The sequence below is a fragment of the Channa argus genome, chromosome 14 (assembly GCF_033026475.1).
Source record: "Channa argus isolate prfri chromosome 14, Channa argus male v1.0, whole genome shotgun sequence".
Taxonomy (NCBI): domain Eukaryota; kingdom Metazoa; phylum Chordata; class Actinopteri; order Anabantiformes; family Channidae; genus Channa; species Channa argus.
This window is the reverse complement of record NC_090210.1, coordinates 15,481,711-15,506,361: the sequence shown is the minus strand read 5'-3', so window position 1 is coordinate 15,506,361 and position 24,651 is coordinate 15,481,711.

Genomic DNA, 24,651 nt, shown 5'->3' with positions numbered 1-24,651 from the left:
AACTCAGTCGTATGTTTTTTTTTTTATGAATAGTGGGATTGAAAAGTTGGAACAACAGCGGGAGGGTGCAGCACCCTCAGGTTCACAGGTAAAGAAATGTGTCCCTTTAAATTAACCTGCAATAAAGTCTTTAGAATTATGCCAACAGGGCTCAGAGTAAATCATAGGTACAAGTTTGCAGAATATGTGTGTAACTTAGTTTACTTTCTCCTGTTCACAGGTTCTCTGTGCACTTGCTCTAAATGTATGCAGACATTTTATAAATGACTCACAGTCATGCAAACACAGCCACAGTAAAGATTCACAAATGTTGTCAGACACTACATTTCTTTTGCCAAGGGTCATCTTTAAAATGCCTCACAACCACCTTAATCTTTTGTTCTAGAGAGCATTTTAAAAGCATTTTCTTTCTCCCTGTCATTATCATGAGAACTCTGCTGATCACATTTTCTACTTTTATTTATGATTTCGTCCACATCCAGTTCTTAAAAATAACTACATCCAATTTTTCTAATCCACTTCAAAAAATGTTTTGTGAAACCAACATAACTAGATAACCTGCTCTACGATTAGATTCAGGTCATACTGCACATTATTTGATGCTGATGTGTTTAGTGACACAGTTAGAACAGGGACCCTGATAAGTAGCTGTGTGTGTGTGTGTGGGGGGGGGGGGGGGGGGGGGGGAATAACAACAGACTTAATATTGTAAGTCAGAGTTAATATCTATGATTAGTTCTTGCGATATTACTATCTCTAAAAATGTTAATGAATGTTGGCAGGATAACAGCAAATTCACAAGGGCTGGTAATTATGATACAATAAAAGTAAGCATTTTCAACTTCATTTACAGGTTTTTTTAAAGGCTTGGTTTAAAGTTGCAGTCCCATATTCTACTCTGTAACAAACTAACACAGACTTTATCTAGTGTGACTACAGGCATAGAACACTATCCACCTTGAAATAATGTGTGATCACTCCCAAGTTAGTGTAACCAGTGTTTCTTCCTGTGCAAAAGCAGCAAAAAAATCCTTGTTTATTTTGATGCTGATTTCCACAGTTATGTCACTCGTTTCCACTGTTGATCATCATGGCTGATGAGAGACTAATCATCTTTGTAAACACAAGTCATGCTTTCTCAATACAATAGGCAGCAGTAATACTGCAGCCATACACAGTAAAAGGAAAGGATTTCTGCTGGCTGGCAAAGAAATCAAACTTTCAATGCAACCGATGGGGACAAAAGCATCATTACATGCAAAAGTGCAGTCTCATATAATTTGGGTTTATTATTTATTTATTTGCAGTTCAACACATAAACATAGTAATTGTTTGGTATAATGTCTCTCTTTGTACTTTACAGGCAGTGTCTTTTGCTGAGCTTTGGTAGAGGGATAATAATACAAAGAGGAAATTCTGTACAAAAAGGATTGCAACAGTTGCCATCCAGGATACATTAACCCTTTGTTTGAACCACTTTCGAATTCTCTTGGTCTAAATGCGATACAGAAAATCTGGCTTCCTAGATACAGTGAGTCATTTCACTTGATTCATCTTGTGTATCGATTATTGGATATCCACCTGTCACCACACTTCTGTAAACACATACTGTAGCTCCACTTTTTATTTTATTTTTTTAAATTTTGATTTTTTTTTTGCCGTATAAATGTTAAACCCCTCTGTCAGAACGTTTGGTGTCCGATAGTGATCAGTTAAGGTACCTATTGGCGGTGTGAGATACAGTAAAGGAATGAAAAAGTGGTGGAGAAACATGATCACAGCTAAAAAAAAATACTTTAATATAAACTCCAAATTTGCTTTATCTACATCTACAACCATATTTCTAACTAAATACAAAGAATATCTCCTTTTCACCTCATGTTGTTTTTCTCCTCACATCTACCTCCTGAAATAGGAATCGGAACCATTGACATTTGTGTGCTTCAACCTGCTGCTCTGCTTCTAATTGACAACCTTGTAATGCTCAAAAGCGTAAAGAAATGCTGGAAGCAACATGAGCTAATTAGTTGCCCCCCACAGATCATGTTTATTCTATTGTCATGAATGCAGGGAACAGCTAATGTAGTGGAACGATGATGCTGGTCAAGCTCACCTACTTCCTATTGGCATTCAACTAAATTCACGAGCAGCCATCACAGCTGTCAGCTGTCACACAGTAATGGATATGCTCTAACAGTGTTAGCCAGGGGCATTTGACAAATTGCGTGCCATTTTACAACCGGCAGCAGAGAAAATATCATTTGTGTGGCCTAAATTTATAGATATTTTACAGGTTTTACGTTCTCTTCAAATAACATCTGTTACATTCTGATATCAATTAAAGGCAGTTTTAGTACTTTGTTTTACCTGCAGGCCTAAGCTTGAAAAAAATTGGTGCACCCACAGAAAAGGAAGGAGTATGAGGATAAGTTACAATACATGGGCCATTTTTAAAAGGTCCCGACTGATAAAAGTCCAGCTTTTGCAGTTCAAAAAACACAATGCATATAATATTCTAGACTAGCAGGTCACATTAACTTTAATAACCAGTAATTAATTTTCTTTTTCCATTTTTCACACCATGACTTTACCTTTCATACTCAGAGTTATTTCAGAATTTATTTCAGGGAGTGTGTCAGAGTGATGCATGGCTGAACAATATAAAGACTTGCAACCCGATATTGTATAAATATTCCTTTAATTTTCTTTAAAGCTCTCTGTTCCGATACTTTTGTAAAAGATAAAATGTGGATTATCTGATAACATATTGAGGTGTAAATGTTAGCAAAAAAAAAGCTGAAACTCTGAACTTTTATTTGATTTTCATCTTTTGACCTTAAATGTCTTCAGTGTACAGCAAATGAATTATCCCTGCCATTCCAATATGGAGTGTACTGTATATTGTATGTTTTTAGATTAGCTTTTTTGTAGGCCATTTACTCATTTTTACTAAACTGGGCTTCCCAAATTGGCCCCAGTCGGGAGAAAAACATTAATTAAAGAAACAGTAAAGAAAAGCATTAACTATCTTTAAAAAAAAAGGGACCAAAAGAATAATTTGATTTAAAAGTAATTTGATGGACAGATAAACAATCTGATGGAAGTGGAGTGCAAGATTACCACACCCATAAATGTCTACAGTAGCTGAACAGACTGAAACAACAAAAATAACGAGAGTCTAGCTCTTTAATTGGCTCAGAGCAGTGTTTTGCCTCTCTTTAACAGCATGTATTTCCTCACACACAAAGTGCAGAAATAGGCTGATGCAATGACATGCTGAGGGTTGTCATGGAAGAATTTAGAGGGATTTGGGGAGGGAGGGATGGGGAAAGGGGTCCAAAAAAGGGGTCGAAAAAGGTCAAGCAAATATTGCAGTTCTGCTTCTGTCCTCCCTGGCTTTGCCTGAACCTTTGATGTGGTTTATGGGATGGATCAAAGCAAAGAAATCAATACCAATATTTCTGCAGCCTGAGCAGCTAAACACCTGTCTGATCACCTTTTCACCCCCACATTCTTTTCAGTGCTATAACACCATTTTACTTCCCTGGTGAATGCCTTAATGCATGAACAGTATGTGCATTTACATACCGGTGTGACTGATGGCTTCATTTAGCTGTCTGTCTAGCTGCTGAAAGGCCTGGAATTATGTCTTTATGACTGATGTCTGGAAAACACTTATTTCCTGGCTTTTATAGAATAATAGTGAAACAATATCTTACAAAGTTTTTGGGTATAATAGTGACTGTGTTTGACTTTTCCATTGCTCAGCCATCTGATCTTCTCCTACAGTATCTGACTTAGAGGATGATAGTCTGTTGCCTTCCTGTCCAGGTGTAAGATCATACAACCATGTTATTCATCAGAGATGGTATGGTGCTCCACATAGTTACTAAAATAATATTTAGGCACACTGGTTAAGGTTTGTTTCATGATCAACAACCAGAATCCGAACTAAAGACTTTTTCAATGCCTAAAGATGAACTGATTTATAACCGAAGAATGTTGCATGAAGAATGTGCATTTGGGTTGTTTTTAGAGAGAAATGCAGAGAATTTATCTCACCCCTGCAATATTAGCCTTTTTCAATCTTATTATGGAGTTGAGGGACAAATGAATGCAGCAATGTACAGAGACATCCTTGATGAAAGCCTGTAAATTGTAACAGTTCTAAGCCTCAGATTGGGGCAATGGTTCGTTCTTCAACAGGACAATGACCCTAAACACAGAGCCAAGATAACAAAGGAGTGGCTACAGGACAACTCTGTGAATGTCCTTGAATGGCCCAGCCAGAATCCAGACTTGAACCCAATTCAATACCTCCTGGAGAGATCTGAAAATGGCTGTGCACTGATGGAGCTTGAGAGGCACTGCAAAGAAGAAAATCAGAGTGTCAACCTTGTAGCATCATAGTCAAAAAGACTTAAGGCTAATTGATGCTAATGGTGCTTCAACATAGTATTAAGCAAAGGAGGTTAATACTTATGTACATGTGATTTTTTGTTTAAGTTTTTATTATTTTCAATAAATTTGAAAAGATTTTAAACAAACGTCTTGTACGTCTTCATTCTGGGGTATTGTTTGTAAAGTTTTGAGGAAAATAATATGTTTGATCGATATTGGTATAAGGCTGTAACATAACAAAATGTGGAAAAAAGTTAAGCGCTGGGAATACTTTCTGAAAATAATATATGTTGCACCTTGAAGTACAGCACTGGAAGGGAGTATTACACAGAGTTATTGCCATAATATGCCACCTAGCTGAAAGAAACCAGGCACTTGGAGGACAAACAAATGTCCTGTATGACCTCCATAATGGCAATTTTTATTGCAGGTGGGAAAAAAATGAACATTTCAGAAGGATTTAAAAAAAAAAGCAAAAGGTGCACTACTTCAGTGGAAGAGTTCAAATCAAAATCACAGCAGTAATTGGAGACAAAATACTTAACGAGATAGTCAGAAGGGTTAAAAGAAAGGTGAGTGACACACTCCTGGAGAAGTTGGCCAAGTTAAACTTGAGCATTGCAGACTGATGTGGACAATCCTATGACAATGGAAGCAATATGATAGGACATAGACAGGATTTTCAAGCAATAATATTCCAACTCAAAGAGAAGGTATTGCAGCATGCAGTGTCCAATGCAGCAGCCATACTTTCAATCTGGTTGTAGCAGATCCAGCCAAGACTCCAGTGATTTCCAGCTCCTTTTTTTGGTTTTCCCCAGAGGCTGCACAATCTTTTTAGCTCCTCTGTTGAATACTGGGCAGTTTTACAGTAACATGTTAAAGTGAAAGTGGTGCGTTACCACCTGCCAGATGTCATGTCAGAAACTCTATCTTCGGTCTTGCGCAAAATCCTCTTCTAATACATAATCTATTAGTTTAGTAGTCCATGCAATATAGTTCAATGCAGAGTCACTTACCTAAGAGTAAGAGTGACTTTGCTCCTACCTACTAGGTAGGAGTAGGACAGAGCAAGTAGGACAGAGCAAGGGATGCAGGTATCCTCATGGAAGGAAAAGCACCTGCATGGTATGTACCATCATCAGATAGAAGAAGTGGCTGATATTGAAAAATCCTATCAGTGACTCGACAAAGCTGGACTGAACGACAGCACAGAGGCACTAATCCTAGCAGCAAAGATGATACTGAGACAATCCAGCACATAACAGCGAGGTGCAAGATGCTAGCTGGTAGGGCATACATGAAACACCATAAGCAAGTGGCTGGCATAGTGTACGGAAACATCTGTGCTGAGTAAGGGCTGGCCTTACTCATAAACTCTTTAAAACGTACAGTCAAATAAACACTCAAATAATATAGAGAATAAACATTTGAGTAGTGTACTAGAGAAACAATAAAAAATATGGTTTGTCTATTTTAGTATAGTTTGTTGTTTCTTTTGAGACCTTTGATGAACATTTGATGCCAACAAAGCCCTTTTCCAGCCATGCTGTAACTCAAGCAGGGTTTTTAAATATTATCTGTAAATAACAAAAGATAATTCTTTTATTTCCCTTGTGAAACACATTTGACCCAAGTCTATAAGCAAGGATACCTTCCATTAGACAACAAGTAAAAATAAATAAATACATAATCAAATAAGACATATATAGACAAACAGCAGTGTTTTCCAAGTGTGACTGCACTGCTTTCACTAAGCAGACAGTTCACTGCCATTTCCATCTAGATAAGTTGCATCACATATTTTGGCTTTGACAGTTCAATTTACCACCATTTCTTTTTGAGATTATTCCCTCGTCTGCGCGATAGTCAAAACACTGCTCTGTGAATGATTTCCCTGTGAAAGCCCAAGTATAAATCTCCCGTAAAGAAGCTTTGCTGTGCGATTCATTGTGGCGCTGATATGAAGTAGAACTTTACTGCCTCGCAGTCTGATGATGGATTTTTATGACTGAGGGCTGTTATGGAGGAGGCCGCTCTGTTATTGATTATCCATATTGCTATGAAGTCCTCTGTTGGTGCTAGAAAGCTCACAGATTCAATAAAATAAATCCTATGTTGCCAAATAGTTCCAGTATTTTGTTAGAACAAAGAAACATTTAATATGAGGTGAAATGGCACTCATGAATTTATTTCTCAGGTTTTTCATTTAACATTTTAAGACTTTACAACAATAATTCCAGAAGTAATTATATTTTATGCAACGATTAAACAACATCTAACAAATGACAGAATGAGGCTTCAGACTGGATTCAGAGAGACTATTGTAGCATGTTGCTATTCTGAGAATTGGTATAAAAACATCATGGCAGGGTCCTTTCTTTATGCTTGCACTGAAGGAACTAAAAATGTCGCAACAGCCTGACGACATTTAGAAATTAAATTGCATTTACCATGATTCCAGGAGGCCCTTGTTGAAAATAAAGATGGTAATATAAGCAATATCGGCAAAATTAGTCAGTTGTTAATATTGGCAAAGAGAAAGATGGTTAGAGTTGGACATTAAGGTTATGGTCAGCCAGTGGTCAAAACAAACATTTCAAAAACATTAACATCTAGAAGAGCAGATTGTGTGGGTGTGTAAGCGATTTAAGTTTCGTCAAATAAAACAAACTGACTGTGATGAGTCTAAGACAGACTCAATTCTAAGACATCTCTTTTCAAAATTCCATTGATGTCTTGCTGCAGTCCGATCATGGTAAAAATTGTGTGCTAGTATTCATTGATCTAAAAGCTGCCTTTGCATACCTGGTACATTACTAAAAAGTTTTTTCTGCTATCTCAGAAGCCCAAACTTTGTATCAACTGCCAATTAAAACAAATCTAAAGTCAGTAACTCATTCCTGCTATTTTCGTTTGAGAAATCTTTCCAGCAGCTTGAACAAACCATCCAGTGCTTCATTATATGTTTAGATTATTTCATTGCTCTCTGAATGCGGAACAAAGGTTCCTGGCCACACTGAGCTCAAAGCTTAATACCTGTGCTGATTGAGCCATTTCTGTCCTGGCTCATAGACTACAGAACAGTCTCCCTCTGGAGGTAAGATCAGTGTCTTAAATCTTTATTCATGACCTTCAAGACCTTTTACACATTTTCATATCCTGTTTTGTGGATTTGTATATTGCGTGAAAGTGTTTAAAGTGTACATATGCATGTACTGTAGATCCATGTGGATTCATTTAAAATCCTTTTTATTTTTTCACAGATTACATCAGTGATGCTGAATTGTTTTTACGAGTGATCAATTCACTGTCCAACTTGAGTTCAATTGTCTGCAACACTGTTTTGTCCTGTTCTCTGGACGACACCATGTCCAGCCAGAAGCCTTTCAGAAGCACAGTGTCTGGTTGTGGTGCTGTCTGCTTCTCTAATTGTCTTTGTTTTTGTGGAGCCTATTCATTTTTGTTGTTGTTGTTGTTGTTGTTGTTTTTACATGTTATTGTCTTGTTATTGTGCTGTGGCTTGCAAAGTCAGCACTTAACAACATTGATCCGATTTGTAAAAAATACCTTATACAGTGTCTTTTAGCAGGTGGGGGATAAAAGGACAAAAGTGGTTTTGGATGGGCTGGTTAAACTGTTCTCAGAAGTTTCTTAGTAGCACTTTCTGTCAAAAATAAAAGTGGCTTGGCAGACTACTCTGCTAAACATATGCACCAAATCTGGGACTTTCCACGACACATCTGTAGGAATCACAATTGTCTAGAATGGCAGTGATCAGCTCCAGTGATCGTGTCAGGTGAATGTGATGCAGCCAGGGTTACAATCTGCACAAATGTGAACCAACAAGCTACAGTAAATATCTGACAGATCAATAAGCCAAACTTTTGAACATATTTTTTATTTGTTTTTTGGCTACACTAGACTGTGATCAATATGGTACAGATATTCCTGTTCCCCACAAGAATTCGGTGGTCCCTGACTTTTCTTTAGGTTCCACCATAGGGTTTGGCGTAAATTCTTTCAGTAACTGCTAGATGGATTGCTGTGACATTTGGCAGACATTCAAGGTCCCCTCAAGATGAAATGTAATGACTCTCAGTACTGTTTTATGTGAGCTTGGCATTGCTGTTCAGAGGTGCAAAATATGTGACGAGGGCACTGCTATTTATACAAATGGCAGCCTCACCCAATTCATCACTGCATACTGACCACTGTGGCAGGAAATTAAATGTTCCAGAAAAGCAGGTGTAAATTCTAAGGCACTGGGAGACTATAATAAGAGTGAAATGTTGAGTGATGGAAACCGACAGCAAGGGAGACAGGGAGAGAGAGAGAGAGATTCCCTCAACATAATAAGTTTTCCACTGAACAATAGACCTTTTTTCCAGCAGTTTCCTTCCGTTTATTTTTGAAGACTTTTAATGGTCCATACACATGTAATCCCAAAGTAGACAATAATATGTCAACAAATGTCCACTTACACTCAAGGATGGGCTCGACAAAACTTCTCACCTCACTCTCAGGAACACCTGAGGGGAATTTCATTTAATCTGGCAAAACATCGGAATCAGGATTTTTACAGTTTGGATGTGTGATTTTACCAGTACTTGTGGTTTATCAGATATTGTTTAGACTTATTTGTTTTGTGTCTGTGGACCTTTGTCCCTTCTTTTAAGGCTGACACTTTTTAGAATAACACTACTTTTTGCAGTACTGTATTAAATGGACACATAGTACTGTAAGTATTTAAACTCGGAGGTTGATTTTGTTTTTTCATTCATAGAAGATGATGATGGGAATATTTATACAGCTTTCAGCAGCTGGGTGAAGTGGAAAAGGTTTAGCTGTCAGTCTATAAGACCAGCAGCAATGGAGATGGGATATAATTGGACGACATAACAGTGACATCTACACTCTGACATTTGTCCAGGAAAAAGAAAAGTCCTGCGTAAACAACTAGTGTACATTACTGAGATTGCTTTCTTGCACTTCTAAATCTTTTGTTGGGTAGTTTACAATGAAATGGGATGTGAAAGAGGCCAGTGCAGATTCACAGCTACACGAGTGCAGTATATTCCATGTGTCTTACGTAAGTCAGGAACTAGGATGCCCTGGAAGCCAACAAATCTTTTTTATCAGCACCCTCCACAGAAATGGCATTTCAAGAAATTAAATTTGACAGCTGTCAGGATTGTTCTTGTTTTAACTTTTTGACACAGTCAAAAGCAGCTGGGATTCTAACCAAAGACTTTTGAGACACGACATCATGAAAACAGTTTTTTGTTGCAAGTGAAGCTCTCACTTCTCAAATCAATCTCTTCAAGCATTTTTGAAATTGTGCATGTAATATTACTGGATGTTGTTTTAAACTCCCTTTCAGAGACTAAATACTGACAGAAGCCGGCTGTCTTAGGCAAAACTCCCAGCTGAATTTTCAGATTGTGAATAGTAACAGGGTCATTAAGAACACATTTCCATGAGGTATTAACATGCAGTCTGTAACTTTGGATAATCCCAACTGATCATAGGGACTTACTTAGCATTTATAACTGATGTTAATAACTGCCAGTCTGTAAATTTGGTTGGCAGAGCTGGCAGACTTGACGACAAACTCGATCAGTTTCAGGTTAGCAGGCCATAGATGAACATGTCTTCAAAAATGTCGGATAACAATGTTTGTTGTAAATGAGAGCTGATCTTACAGCCCTGTAACCACCGGAGAGATTCCAGCTACACAGCAACTACTTTGAGGCAGTGCAAGTGACAACTGGGTGAGAGCCAACCACATTCATCTTGATTCCAGTGGAAACAGAAGCTGTTTATTAGTCCAGTTCACTATGTCAAGGATCTGGTTTTAAAGTTCAAACTAAATGGAGAAAACGTGTGTTGTTGTGGTCTCTGGCTTCTCATTTTGCATCATGTTACTGGAACATAATGTCAATTATTTGCTCAACTCTACAGAGTCCAGATGCTGCTAACTACTTTGAATTGGTTAGTGTGAACACACTGTAAGAGATGTAGAAGAAATAGGAGAGGTACAACATGCAGGGCAAAGGTCACCTACTTCATATAATGTAAAAAGGTAATCACAGCCTGTGGAGAGGCTTGCTTGTACTATTTGTGTCTCTGCTAACCCCATCAGTCAGGTGACCTTTGTCTCAGTGTAGTGTAGGGTCAGAGTGTAGTGGTCCTCTGAGAGGCTCTGGGAGCAAAGCAAAGGAGCAGCTGGGAGGATGTTTTTCTTAATGACGTGGGCCCATTGCATACTGGGGCAAAGGGTTTGTTTTAATTTTGGTAGGGTCATTTAATACAGCTGTGGATGTGTGCACTTGTTCTCTGTTCCTTTTACTCTTCTGTATTCTCAGATGTGCACACACATACATTTACACATGCTGTATAGTGTACATACCACTGATTCTGCAAAATGTCCATTAACTGTCTGCTACTTTATCAACAATTTCTGAATGTCATAAGACTGTGAACCACTTTCTTTCAGTCTTCTTAAGACCTTGGTCATTATTTGTAGTGTTAATATTGTTTGCGATTTTTTGTTGCCTTTCTCTCTCTCCTCCTACTTGGTTGCTTTGTGTGTGTGTGTTTGTGTGTGTGTGTGTGTGTGTGTGTGTGTGTCTGTGTGTGTGGGTTTGTCTGAGGGATGGGTCACAGGTGGTGTCCATGGATTGGCCTATTCAAATTAAATGCTGCAGCGGGATTGGACAAGCTCATACTACAATCCTCATATAGCCCGGAGGACAGCAGCCCTCTTCACCTTTGCGATTCCCAACTGACCCAGCTTATGTTACTTGCTGTAAGAGAGTCTGTTGTGATTTGTGTTTTCTGTGGTTTTTCTAAGGTAGCCACAGTAGCCACAGTAAGCCCTCATATTTCAATTATTCTTCTCCTGTTTAGAGTTAGGAGTTCAGGTTATACATCCTAACTTTTAATTGCGCAGTCTGGTTTGGTAAGGTAGTGTTTTTCTCAGAGCTTTTTGTTTGTTGTTCTGTGCCCTGCTCATCTCTGAAGTAAAGAAAAAAATTGCTACCATTTGGATTTTGAACACTTGGTCTTACTGGTAGTTCTTGTGAATGGGAAGAGTACATCCAGTTATGTCTAGGTTTCCGAAGATCAGGGGCATAACAGTATGTTTAAATACACAGGGATCTATTAAAACGATGCTTCTTCCCATAGTCACAACAGTGATCTCTGACCTTAAAGAGCTGGTACAATGGCCCTTTTGACTAATGCGTTATGTGTGTATAGCATATGTATATGTATGACATTTTATTCACCTCTCATTTTCTCTAAATCCATCTTGCAAACCACCTAAATTCCACTCTCTCCATAGCAGTCTGTTTTGGAAGTTATTAACCACTATTGTATTATTTATGAGTGCCTATTCTGAATGGCTGGAGGAGTGGCCTCTTTATTCCAATGGAAACATTACCTAATTAATTATGCATGTTCTACAGCAGCAGCCACATAATGGCAGCAGCTGGAGACCTCAATGGAGTAACATAGTAGCTGCAGTAATCTGTGAACTGAAGTCTGATCATGAAGCTAGTGTTCCAAAATTGATACATCACGATGTTTCACAATGGTAGAATCAAATCAAGTATTGTAATCAGTAACAGTCAATTTTGTTTTTGTTTTTAAATAGCTGGAGGAAGCTGGCTGTATGTCTTTAGCTGAATAATACTGTTTACAACAAGCCTTCAACATTCTGCCATGGTCCTCACTGGCTGCAGTGCAAACTATTCAGATCGATCTGGACAGTAGCAACAAATCCCGTATCTGATTTTACTAGTCTAGTTGGACACCACATTGGGACTAACTACACCACCATTTTCCTGCCAGATTCAGGATATTCGATAACCTAAATACACAGCAGAGAGCGTGCAGTACACTGACAGCATGGAAGGGCCCCCACCATCACACCAGCTCTTTAAAAAAACAAAAACGATCAAACTTCACTTTGTTATATTTTTATTCAACTCAATTCAATGAACTCGCTACTTGAAAGTTTCCCTGCCTAGAAACCAATATTGGTGTTCAACCCAGTGCTAGGAGTATTCTCCAAAAAATATAAGTCTTCTTTTTGAAAGCTTTTCAGTTTTCAAATACCTAGATATACTTCATAACTTATGTTATTGTCAAGAGGTGCTGTAAAAGCCTCCTGTGACATAGATTCTCCGAACAGCGCTGCCTACATATTTCCTTTTTGACACCAGAGGCGGACTTTACCATTAGGCAGTGTAGGCAATTGCCTGGGGCCCCCAACCTACAGGATGCATACCAAATATTTCCTTAGTGATAGACATTTATAGTCTACCCTGGAATAATATACAAAATGTCCTCAAAGCTCCTGATTTATCACCTTTCCTTACCCACCCCCCGCACATTACAGAAAAACAGACTGTTCCTTGAGTTTAAAAATGCCGTTGGGTTTTTCCATCACCTGAGCTAAGTGAAATCTAAACTCCTGCTGCACCAACCACTTAGCTGTAGTAGTTTTCCATATACTATATCAGCTTCAATGTGTGTTTCTTCTAAGATTCTTCCCTGTGATCAGTAAAACTGATACACCTGGTTTTCCAAACAATTGTAGAGCTAATGACAGTGGAATACATTACACTTCCTGTTTCTGCTTCACAATAAATAATGAATCTGTCCTCTCAGAATAAAATGTTTTTAATCTGAAGGAGCAGCTATAGGACATGTTTGGATAGCATGGAAGACAACTGTAATTTTGTGATTTTAGATTAATTTAGATTAGATTCCAATGACAGTTAATGAAACACTACACGGATGATTGTCTATTTAATTTGAGAACTGCTCACATCTCCTACCCAACACCCTCCCATCACCACTTTTTACAGTCACAGCTTTTTTTTGTTTTGTTTTTCCACTGGATGTTTGCACCTTGCATATTGGCAGGTGTAACTGATGGGACACACATCTGCTACATTCCCATCACCATTGCTTAAGTATACTAACCAGAAGTCAGATTAGCAGTTAGGTTAGGGGGCACATTTGGTTAGACTGGGGCCCCCACATGAATGAATTTGCTCTTGTTTGATGCCCTGGTTGGACTGACTTTGAGTGGCATGCTACCTAAATTCCCAAATGTTGTATATTGTGGCATTATAGAATATTTTTAGTGACCAAAATCTACACTTATTGTTCAAGAAAAGAAAAGTATACGATACCTACTGCCTTGTAGTTTTCTGCGTCTGCCAACCACTCAAGTTGCAGTTTACATGGGGCTTCAGGCTCATATTATACTGAGTACATCCATGGGTCCAAGAGGATGTTTGTTGCAAACCAGAATAAATCCAGTTCTAGCATTTCAGAGCTTGGTTTAACAAGAATGGGATAGACATGATGTTACAAGAATCTTGACCTTTAACCCTTTACAACCAACTTCTTATGAGTTCATCCGGTGCCAATTTTAAATAAAAGATGGTCCTGAGATAAGCACAACACAGCAGACAGAAGGATAAATATCTCCATGCAGTTACACAGTGTAATAACACTTTTATTAGTTCATCAGATGCTTGTTCATGCAAATCAACGCAGTCATTGTTCATCTGTTATAAGTGGTTGAGCCTCAAGTTATGGAACATTATTTACTAATTAGTATTGTAAATAAGTGAGTGTCAACAGTCAGAATGTTATTTAAAGCAAAGGGGGCAGTGCATAACAGTTTCTTTTTGTAGTTTTTTTAATCGTATATTACAGTATTCAAATTATACGTTTTCAGTGTGAGCAATTTTTTTAATTGGAAATGTTTGCTAATATTGTCTGTAGTCTCACACTTTTAGACCACACAATATATTTTAGACTCCACAATATATTATACTATTTGTTTTAACCTGAAATTACAAGTTTAATTAGAGATGTCAATCAAAAATAGATGGGTAAATACAATACAACCTGCTTAAATGTATATTAAAGAATAGCATAGAAATTAACAAACTGCAAGTACACTGGCAAAATACACTAATAAAAGGGGAAACACGTTTACACATTTATTGTCTTTTGTATCTTGTCAATTTTGTAAATGGATCACAAAATTCAAAAAAGACTCTTGAGTAGAGAGTAATAATCAAATCAAATTTTCCATGCTAAATCTTAGCTTTATTTAAAAACTGCCTGACAAAGCTGTGGCATTCTGCTACATTTTTTGCAGATATTAAGGTATGATTTCCTCCCAGACTTTTTGCAGAACCTCTGTGCTGGTTGGGCCGAACTCTTCAGTCCAGCATCTTCCACACCAACACAGTGAGATTCAGATCTGGTGTTTGAGCTGGCCATGCCATCACAGAAAGTATTCTAGAAGCTCCTTTCTTCTCCAGTTAATTCTTACACAACTGGGAAGAATGCTTGGGCTTATTTTGTTGTTACAAATTGACATATATACTGTGCTTGGATACAAACACCTCAAACTTTGGGTTTTTTCTTGGCAACTCTGCCCATGAGCTGACTTGAGTCTCCTACAAAGTTTCTGTGCACATTGTTTTTTATCGTTTTAGACTTAAGAACATCCATGATGTTTGCCAAGTAGCCATCCAACTGTCTGGTGTGCACTTGAATGTTGACCAGCTTCACCAGACTCACAAAGTCATTATGCTTTGATACATTTGAGTTACTTATGTTTTACATTAGCTTCTGTTCTAGGAGGGTTTTGATGTATTCTAGACCTACACACAATAATTGCTATTATGACAATAATCCATGAAACAGTCATACCTGGTAATTGGGAGAGATATTGTGAAACTGCCCATGGTCAGTTGTATATCAATTATGGAGACTAGAACTTTTCATCCACACTCTTCAGTGACATGAGAAAACCGATGAAAGATGCAGAATAAAATCAAATACATTTAGTGTTGCAAATGTACTTAACCACGAGCAGTCTTTGTGACGTTTTCTTACAGAAACTGTTTTGACTAGTTTTCATATAGAACTGTATTTATAGCTCATAAATAACAAAAAATAAAAATACAAAATGAAAAATACAAAATGAAAAGTTAACTTAGAAAAAACACTGAAATGATTTACCCAGCATTACCCATTTCCTTACCTGTTGGTTTTAGTTTTCTTCCTTCAAGGGCCATCCCAAATGGACACCAGTCTCACTTGGCATGAGTTACTAATAATGTTGGGTTTGGGTTGGTTTTGCTATTACTTTAATAGCTGAGAAGCGAGTACTGCATATCAAATTTAGAATATACACAACTGTGCCAAAATAAAAGCATGAGTTATTTATACTTCATAGCTAAAAATGCACACCCTCAAGTATTTAAACTCAGTGAATACATTTACACACATCTCTATAATCGAGCAAAAATAAAAAGGTTGCTGATACAAGACATTTACTCGCTTTGAGGGAGAAGCAGGATTTGTTATGATAATAAAACCCAAGCTTCACTCTCAATTTTTGGACTAACAATATTAAAAGCAGACTGTAAAAATGATACAAGGCATCTTGTATCGACAGAAATGAAAAATAGAATGGTCCTAAGACAGCGGCACTACTTTAGAGACTCCTAGGAAGGAAGAGGTAGAACCAGCCATTTGAAAACACTGTTCTATTTGAAAGATAGTCAACAAACCAAGAAGGGACTTGGTCTGACATGCCAATCCGTAATAAAGATTTGATTAAACATGTATGATCAACAGTGTCAAATGCCTTACAGAGATCAATGAAAAGGGAAACACAATATTTTTTTAAAAATCCAGTGCCTGAATAAAATCATTTAGAACCTTTACCTCTTGTCTTGTGCTTCTTTCTAAAACCAGAATGAAATTTGGATAAAATACTATTTGTTTCAAGAAACACCTTAAGTTGGTCACTAACTTTTCAAAAATGTTTGTAGAACACATAATTTAGAAATTGGTCTGTAATTATTTACTTCAGAAGGTTCACTCCTTTTAGCAGAAGAAGTACAAAAGCTGACTTCCAGACTGGGCATTTCAGTGTCACCCCTGGTCCTCTAGGATGTCTCAGAGTAGGTTTTTGTACATTGCACCAGTGTTTAGGCACATAGGGAGAAGTTGGAGAAAAGTGATGGGCACAGTAAGTAACTCGGGCCAACAATGAGGTAAGTTAAAGGAATTTTTTGCATAAAATAAAATAAAAAATAAATATTACATCAGATCATATCACATTTAAATATTTAACCAAATAACATTGAGAGGTGCATATAGTTAGTTTGACAACCCCTCAAAGTAAGAAAAATAAAATAAATTATTTCAGTTCCTTTAAATTTGAACATAAATGAACCTGGCCTTCCACTTGAATGGGGAATGTTCCTTTAATGTTCCCCTCAGTCCAGTTTAAATTTATGGCATCATGTCTTCTCCTTCTATCCTTTTATTCAAGTTTGTTTCATTGGCGGTCTTTCTTCCGTAATTTAGTCTTAATCACGTCCAGTCCCAGTCAGTGTAATTTCAGTCAGCCGCATAATTGAACTATGAAAAGGGTGCATCTGAGTCATTTTCTGTTTTTTGTTTTTTTTCCAGCCCCTTGTTGGTCCCCAGTGCCCCCCGCCACTGCACCTGTTGAAGAAGGACGAGGAGTGAAACATTTAATTTGCCAGGTGTAAATTAATTCATTAGTGCTGAACCTGTTTAGGCTTGGGTTTCATATAAATTTCTACTATTACTACATTCTGGTTTGCATTAACTAGCCACTGAGACTAGAGCTGAACAGGTGCCATATCCAACTGACCCCAGTGTGAAGCCACTGGCCTGTGAAAAATCAAGCGGTGTTAAAAGAGGAAAATTAGTTAATGTAGAAGAGGCTGCAGGTCCCTGCACTAATTGCCCAATTTTTCCCTAAAAACTGGAAGCATTCAATGACATGTTTTGTTGTTCATCTTTTTGAGGACGCCTCTTTGTGGTAAAGGGGTTTATTTTGTTTGCTGTTGTGCAATTTCCTGGGTGTCTTCATGTAAGCTAGGCTTTGGCCCCAGTTATATGGAATTCAAATAAGGGGCTTACGTTGTAGGAAAAGCAGGCAAGTGCACCTCATCTCTCAAATGTGGAACCATGAGGGTCCCACTCCCAACCACCAATCCTGTGGGAAGAGGAAGGGGGGAGAAGGTAGAGGAAAGTGAGACACAGTGAAAACACAGTTTGAGGTAAGGCAAATCCAGATTGTTGAACTTCAGAGGGGGAATTGTATCAGCAACATCACTGTTGTAATTAGTATACAATTTATTGGCCCATTTGGTTGCAATGGATGGGTCCATGCCATATTTGGGTGCACCATTAAAAGATGCGATTAAGCCTAAATAGTATTCTTGTAAAATGACCAGGTTTTGTCTAATCTATATCTGTGTTTTCTGCAATAGACTTTCTCACCTCCTCCATTAGTGCTGCTGGTTTAATAACAGTACAATTTGGACCTGACCCATCATTCCTGTGAGAAAGAGATTATCAAAAAGGTAGTTCATGTTTGTAACCTAATGTATCAACTTGACACAAATGTTTGTTGTTTGTCTTAAATATTCATTAAGGTAAGAGGCGGCATTGCTGTTAAGATCTTCTCTGTACCTTATTAGTGTATTTTTCTATGGTTTGAGCTAACCTGTATTTCTGTTCGGAGTGAGCCCCCCACTCATTTCCCAGCAGGTCTGGTTAAAGGAGGCCTCAGGCCTGGAGGCCATCAATAGCTCCATCACAGATAAGTATTTTTGTTTAATCCTCAGGTTGCCAATATGGGAAATTTTGATTTTTGAAGATCTCGACAAAAGTTTGTGAGAGGCTCTGGTAGATGATTACATCTGTTTCTAGATTTACATTTACATGTATTCATTTGGCTTTTTTATCCAAAGCGACTTACAAGTCAAACAAAAATCTAAGTCAAGGAGAAAAGATCAAAGCAAAGTGCTTTTAGAAGAAATGTTTCCGTTTAATCAAATGCAAAAGACAGCAGAAAGGAAGTTGTTTTTTTGTTTTTTAATTAAACACCATTTGACAATCATTTAGTTATGCTCACACAGTTCTGGGATGACACCAGTTCTTTCCACATGATAAAAAGTACACTGTAAAACATTTTTTATTTTTCCAAAATTAAAAAATCTGTAGAATTAAAATATTACAATCCAGTCCTTAATCCAAGATGTTTCCACTAAATTATTTCTAGTCTATCAGAAGCTGTTGATCATGGCAGGCAGCACTGGGGCAGCACGGCGGTGGAGTGGTTAGCGCTGCTGCCTTACAGCTAGAAGATTGCAGAAGGTTGCGACCGGCTTCCTCCAACATGCATGTTAGGTTAATTAGTGAATCTAAAATTCACCACAATTTACACCGTAGGTATGGGAATAAAATTTAACTACTGACCAGCAGTGGTACAATTTAGTGTTGAGGAATAGATTGGAAAAGGAAACCACAATCCCACCAAAATTAGAATACATTTGGTGGGATATTTCACCCACATTCATACAGCAAAACATGCTGTTTCTTTACTTTTCAAAGAAAAGAAAAAACATTTTGGAAAAAGATATAAATTTATGATAGACATAAATTAATCTGGGTTCTGTATTCCAGTGGAGGAGTTACAGTTCCAACCTTCTCAACCTTATTTATCAACAATATTATTATTATTATTATTATTATTGAGTTGCCTCATCTGTTCAAGTGGATGAAGATTGATATTAGTAAAAGTGCTCTCACAGCAAACAAGAGTTAAAGAAACACTAAATAAAAATGCAGGCAACCCTCAAATTAAATAATAAAACAAAATCACAGGCAGAATTGTGTGGGATTAATAAAACTAAACTTCTTTGTGTTTACATTGTTGTAATATAGATTCCCACCAGTAAAGTTAATGTATTGCAATATAGTTCAACAGTCATGTTACAAGTGTGTGTGTGTGTGTGTGTGTGTGTGTGTATGTTGTATGTGATGGTTGGGGTAAGGGTAGGGTGATAGGGTAGACAATGATCAAAAAGGTTGTAAAAATTGGAAATGTGATAATTCAGTACTGTTACGAACTTTAAAACCAAACTGGCATAAGTGACATTTTTATTATCTGGGAAAGTCTGCAGTCGAAGGTGAATCTCTTTCCAGAGCTGTAGAATTATCATTTAGATGCAGGTCTAAATTTGTTAGAAACAGATTTCAAGTTTGGCTTTTTTCATAAGGGACTGCTGCAGACTGTAATCAGATTACTTTAACATCATGAATATAAGACGCCTGGTTTCAATAATCAGGGCAGAGAAACTTGACTTTGCCAGCCAGACATTTTCTTCCATTTAATGTTCTGAGGTGCATGAAATTCATACAACCTCAAACACATTTTTTAGGTTTCTTGGTGGGTGCAGTCATAGTGTTATTGTAATTAAAACTGTAATAAACAAACCTGATTTAAAACAAAAGTTTTTCAACAAGATTCCAAAGTGACTGTGCTAAATCACATTTTCACCTGGGGTTCCCAGCTTTTAAGTCTCCATAGCAACAAACATCACAGCATTTAATCATATGCCACTGCGCAACAGTGGTTGCCAAGCAGATGAATATGTGTGTGTGTGTGTGTGTGTGTGTGTGTGTGTGTGTGTGTGTGTGTGTGTGTGTGTGTGTGTGTGTGTGTGCATGGATGTTTGCATATATACAGTATGTGAGGTATAGAATGATGTTGGCCCGGTTGTGACTGTTGCCTAGCTTGGCAGATTGAAGAATAATTGTTATCAGTCCTTCAGCACGTCTCAGCGGGGCATCAGGTGGGAAAAGCAGGATTTAATAGACAAGATGAGATGAGAAGTGAGTCCAACAGCTGAGCCCTCTGCCTCAGATGCTCATGCAGGTTTGCAGATGCAGACTGACAGGTGGCAATGGCTGTCGTAGAGACAGAGGGAGTAGAATAGAAATGTCTTTGATTGCTCTGGCTGTGTGCCAGAGATGTCTTAACTTCTGTCTTCATATTGATTTATGAAGATAGTCTCAAGCAAGCGCTTGCTGGCGAGACATGTGACTGTTCAGTTACCATCCATGAAGTCTGAGTTGGATTCTGTTCAGCTGTCAAGAGACAGCAGCTATCAAGGAATCACAATGAGAACATTGTCATTTTCCCACTACAATGTCAGGAGACATGAAGGGGAGTGATAGTTTACCCTCAGACCTGCAGAAGCACTCTCTGCCCTTTGTCAGCAGGCAGAAGTCTGATACCTGATTTTACATTTTCCTCTTGGTTTGGTTTTTTTACACCATTTAAACTGAATGAAGGAGCCTAAACTATAGAAGCACCACTTAGTATAGTGCACTCAACTCCACTATTCACTAGGAGTAACAAATTTATAGTAGAATTATTTCTGATAGTTTCACCTTAAAACTGACCAAATATAATCTTGAAAAAGTAGAATCCATGGTAGACCTGCTGTATTGGGTTGCATTAGATTATACAGGTGTATATGTTCAGTGTATATGCATTGCCTAATAAGTGGTTACATGGATTTTTACCTTGTGTCTGTAGGTCTCCACACAGTTCTCCTTCCCACCAGCTGAGGTTTCCCACCACTCAGTTCCACGCTAGTCTGTCTCCAGTCTCTCTTGGCTTTCCGTTCCTCAGCTGGCACCGGTCAACACACTTGATTCTGTTTTTGTTTTGTGAGGACTTTCATTCCCATTGTTTGTTGCTAGTGTCTCCCCATGTATCCTGTTGTCTCTATTCTAGCCCGATTTTTTTCCTGATCACTAGCTTGATAACCTTTTCAGTGAGTCAGTCAGTCTTGAAGTTTGTTTTTGTTAGTTAGTTAGTCATCATAGTGAGTTAGTTTTAGCATTTGGTTAGTTTGTTTTCTAAATTGTTTGTTAGTTCCTCCTATTTTCTGTAGTGAGCGCTTTGTTTTCTCCAAATTGTTAACTATTTCTCCTGCCTTTTCCATTGAGCATTTTCAGTTTGATTATTTCCTTTGCCCGCCTACTGTGAGCCTGAATTTTTTTTTTCTTGTTAATAAATTGTTTACTGCACTTCCTAAACCAAACTGAATCATCTATGCAAATGGACCACAGGGTTTAAAAACAGTCTAAATCAAATGTCTATCATGTCTGTCGTGGCATACTTGGTCTAATAGTCAGACTAATGTCAATTGATGTCTGGTCCAAATCAAATAGCTGTACAGAGAAAACTTTAGATTATTTGTATAATCACTGTTCTAGTAGCATCAGCGAGTTTCTCACATTGGGAACGCCTTTACCGGGACTTTACCAGCATCTCCTATTGCACTGTGACAGCGAGGATAAGCATTGAGCCTCTAAAACCTGCCAAACATATGTGGTGAAGCCGAACTTGCTGCACCACAAATACCCTGAATGGAGATCACTCTAAAAAGGGCCCATGATGTACACAGTCCCTGGTACAGTGTGCCTGCAGTCCTGCTGGTGAATAGACCCTTAGAGCTATATGCTAAGGCACTAGCCCCCACTCTTTAGTGCAGCACCCAATCTATGTCCCCCCTACTGGAAATCAGCCAGTTCAGCAAAGTAGTTGAGATTGTTTGAGGTTTAAAGCTTTCATCCTAGGATTGCTGCTTTATTAGGTTTTGAATTTTTTAAATTCAATAAAGTTCCCTTTTTGATTTAGAAGATGTAATCCGTCTATGCATATTTTTAAATGTGACCCAGGTGAGAGCCTGAGTTATTCTCAGTAGTCTGCATCCATACCTTACAATGCAAACATCTTTATTTTCAGCAGTTAACCACATTGGTTAGCTGTGTTAAGTTACAATTACTCACCTACTTGTTTTAAAACTACTGTAATTACATACTGTGAATTGCCCCTTATTGCCACTCAAAATCAGAGGTTGCATCAGAGGTTCAACAATTAGTCAAAGCCTTATTTCCATAGGCTTTTCCAAGCAGACAGATTAGTGTGATACCTTGATAATTAGAGCAAACCCTCCGGTCACCTTTTTTAAAAATAGAGACCACCCCAGTTTGCCGGTCCATAGGCACTCTACCTATCCTAGGTGCGAGACTGAACAGCCCAAAAATGTCCAGAGCCAGCATCTCAGGGTGAATCTCATCCACATCTGTTGATCGTTTTCCAGAACTGCCTTGAGACCAACTGGAAGTCCTTCTCCATAGCTTTTTAGACCTCTTCACACACCTAAGTTTTGCATCCTTAACCACCCAAGCCTGCCTCTTTGGGAGACCCCTGGGTCTCCAAGCCAAGTATTTTTTTTATCCTGACAGCCGCTTTTACCACTGGTTTTTGGTTGGTGATCAGTTACCAGCTCTGCTCCTCTGTTTAACCGATTGTCCAAGACATACAGCCTCAAATCTGATAATACATTCATACGTTCAATAGTTGACCTGAGGGTTAAAGTGTTTTAGTACCAGTTAAACCTTTGAGCAACCGTATTCTCGAACATGGTGTTTGTTATGGCCAACCCATGACGTGCACAGAAATCCAAAAACAAAACCCCCCCCGGGTTCAGATTCAGCAGGTTCCTCCCAATAACTCCCCTCCAACTTTCTCCATCATTGCCAGCATAGGCATTTAAGTCCTCTAGCAGATCTATGGAGTCCCCAGATGGTACTTTCTCAAGGAACCCACTCATACGTCTCCATCAGAGAGTGGACATTTTATGTTCCTAGAGCAAGCTTGCCTGGGATCAGCACCCCTAGACTCCCTAGTTTTTCTGCCGCCTGGCATGCATGTCCTTCTCTCTTATCTATTTACACTACATCCCTGGGTTCTATAATCCACTCACACACCTTTTCCTATTATTGCTATGCTGATGACAATCAGCTCTTCCTGTCCTTTCCACCAGATGACTTCACTGTCTCATCATGCATTTCTGCAGACATCCCTGCTTGAATAAGAGAGACACATTTAACTCAACCTATCCAACTTCTTCCCAGCCTTTTAATACAACACAAGCTTACTACCAAAACAGAAATCTGGTAGTCATCATTGACGAGTAACTGAGCTTTACCAACCACATCTTGGTGTCTATGGTATGCAGAAATGTCCTCTTCAACATCAGGAGAATAAGAACCTACTTTTGTGAATATGCAATCCAACTTATTCTGCAGGCGCTGCTTATATCTTGTTTCAATTAATGCATTGCTCTGTTATGGGGCTACTGACATGTACAATCGAACCCCTCAAAATGATTCAAAATGCAGCAGCCCGTCTCATTCTTGATCAGCCAGGACTCCTATAACACCACTCTTCAGATCTCTACACTGGCGTCCTGTGGCTATCCATTGGACATAAATGTTCTGCCAAATGTAAAAGATCAGTTATAAAACTAGCATCCACCTAAGGCTGAGTCTTTGCAAACAAAGATGGGTAATGGGTCACCACTTTATTTTGTGGCGCAGGAGGTAGAGCAGTCATCCATCAATCCCACAGCTATTTGTTCGATCTCCGGCTCCTTTGGTCACATGTCGAAGTGTCCTCAAGGAAGACACTGAACCCGAACTTAGTTGTTCCTGGTGAGTGTTTGACAGCTGCATAGCAACTCCCCCATCTGTGTGTGTGTGTGTGTGTGTGTGTGTGTGTGCGCGCGCTTGTTTGTGTGTGTGCTTGTTTGTAAGTGCGAGAAGCAGTAAACAAGAAGCAGTGTAAAGTGCTTTGATTACCAATAGGTAGAAAAGCGCTATATAAGTGCAGATCATTTACCATTTACTATTTGTGCCAAACCTTGTGAGAGAATAGTCACTCAGCGCAAGATTGCAAAGCATTTAGGGCTTTCACCATATACAGTCCATAATATTGTAAAAAAAGAATTAGGGACTCAGTGGGGAATCTCAAGTGTGTAAAGGTCAAGGGTGAAGATACAAAAGGTCCCTTTATCTTTGACACTCCTTTCAAGGCTTTTTAAGAGTGCATGTTGTTTTTTCTCTTTTCCTTACAAGTATGAAACCATAACGCCGCTGAGCACACTAACATATAATTGGGAAAAGCCACAAGGAGGACACTGCCCCAAAGCCATTTGGGAATCCTTCCTGATGTAAGGCATATCTTTAAAATTACACCATTATTCTGGGAGATGTAAAAACTGGATAACATAGGTAATAAGGGCACACACAATGTAAGAGAAGTCATATCTTCCCCCAATGAGAAAAAGATAGGATAGAATATGTTAACACCCTCCACTGAACAAAGTTGTAATGCTGTAGACATGTTATTTGTAACAGCTAAATATGTGGACATCCCCCTGAAACCTGGGATAGTGAGAGGATGGGTAAATCGCTCAACCTCTCAAAAGAGCTAAGCCAACCCAAAGTCGA